Source organism: Sus scrofa, chromosome 10, assembly GCF_054392235.1.
Source record: "Sus scrofa isolate SSC_HxYL_T2T_F1_AM1 chromosome 10, Sscrofa_HxYL_maternal_Yorkshire_Landrace_v2.0, whole genome shotgun sequence".
Taxonomy (NCBI): Eukaryota; Metazoa; Chordata; class Mammalia; order Artiodactyla; family Suidae; genus Sus; species Sus scrofa.
The window spans coordinates 45,672,778-45,674,945 of record NC_139392.1 but is presented as its reverse complement, the minus strand read 5'-3'; positions in this window follow the sequence as shown (position 1 = coordinate 45,674,945).

Below are 2,168 nucleotides of genomic sequence, written 5' to 3'. Positions count from 1 at the left end.
CTGAGCTGGAAAATGCTCTTGTTTTGTCCAACAGAGTTGCCCATGCAGATATCACATCACCTGACTAAGAGACCTAACATAATTTCTCAGAGAATATAGGATCCTTTTTTGCTAGTCAACCTTTTGAACCAACTTAAATTATTATCATGAATTCCATTGAAACGATTTGGGATTTACAATACGTGAAGATATGGAATTGTGGTCTCTTCCCCTGGTTTCACAACAACAAATATTGGTGTATACTTGTGGGTTTATGTCATCAGTTCTTTCTCTCTCTTTTTTTTTGATTATTTTTCCTTTTATGATTGTTTATGTCTGGATAATCTTGAAAACAATTCATCCTGAGTATATGAGGCATTCCTGTGAATTGTTGTCCACAAGTTTGGCATTTCTGGAAGAGAGAACTCCGAGCAAGCCAGGTGTTTGTATAACCCAGGGCAGTCAAGGAATATTGATCCAATTACTGTGGAAAATGGTGGAACTTATCTATCTGTCGAGATTGTCCATCTCATTTTGTCTTTCTTCCTCAAAATCTCTACTCCCTTTCTTTCTCTCAATCTCTGTCTCTCCCTCTCTCATATTCTACCCTGTATTCCTAATTCTCTCTTTGTATATTTTCTTGGTTCCCTCCAAACTATGCCTACATTACCAAACACTTTTCCAATTTGAGCAATTTATTTCTGCGTTATGTCACGCTGGACTTTTTCCATTGTTTAATAGACTAGGTATTATTCTGATTGTGTCTTGGATTTGGTGTTTTCTCTGCTTCGTGTGCTGCATTGGGTCCTGATTTTCACTGTCTCAATAGTAGTTTCACTTTCTATTTGATGGGTTGGATATCTTTTTTCCTGATCTATCATCAATATCCGGAAAGTTCCAAGAGGAGCAGGAGGGAATTTTGCTTTTTGTGTATCCAAAAAGAAAGGCCAGGGAGATACATATTCCAGGAACAAAAGAAATTGCCTTCCTCTTAATTCTACTTGGGGGCTGTGAATTATTAGATTATTAGATCTACAAAAGGAAGCCCACAATGGGGCAGTAAGTTCCATGGGACTTTCCAAAGAATTAGCCATGGGTGTTAGGCAGAAGGAAGCGTGGACTTCCTAGGGGGATTTGTCTGGGTCTGTGAGATTGGCCAGGTCAGGGATGAGAACAGCCATCCCTGAATCCATAAGGTTGATAGCAGGCAGCCTGTGGTTAGTGGGTATTTCCAGAAAAATGGATCCTCTTGTCATGGAGCAGGGTATAATTATGAAATCTAGGGATCTCTTGGATTCAGGGATGTTCATGGAACTACACATCCCCTGGCCATCACAGTGGTTTATCTTAGGAATGCATGAACATGAAGCCTTTCTTTCCATTCTTTGTCACCGACACAAGGACATGACCACACATAGGACTAGAGTCCACGCTATGCAGGACTCCATGGAGTAATTGTAGCACACTCACAGCACACAGCAGCATAACCTCTGTGCCTAGAACTGGTTTCCACATTTGCAAGGCGTACTGGAACAGGGCTGCCATCAGAAAAGTTATGGTGGTGTTTGCAAGCCTATAAGTCTTCTTTCTCTAGCAGCCAGGAATGCATTCCATATTTTGCGGTGCTTTGATTGCTTTCTTATTGCGTTAGGGTTCCTTCCACTTATATTCAGATGGTTTGAGATGATATGACCTGGATATAGGACAGACTACCGTGTATTGAAAAAAATACACAGGGCTATTGAAGTCGTGCATGAACCCATCAAAACATCAGCCATCACCAAGATGCTGAAGGCTTTATTTCATCCAATAATTTGATGCCCCTCTTCCTGAGGGTCTTCCTTCCATTCTGTTTTCAATGGAGTCCAGGTGGGAGTTGGGTATTGGGCCCCAGAACCTTGACATTACTTCTCCTCTCATAGGCATAGGAGGAGCCCCCAAGTTCCACATTGCCCTTGGGTTCAAAAGTACCGATATCATTTTAAAACTTTAGAGCAGATACTCATTTGTTTGGGTGAACCTGCACAGGGCCAAAAACACCAGCCAGCCTGGCAGGGCATGGTTGTTTTGCATCTCTGCAGAGTCATCCCCAAGCTCTTTCACGTTGGTCCTTGGGAATCCTGTGTGTACCTGACCTGGATTGACCCAGCAGGGGACCACAAGTAACTGCAGGCCACTAGATCCCTCTG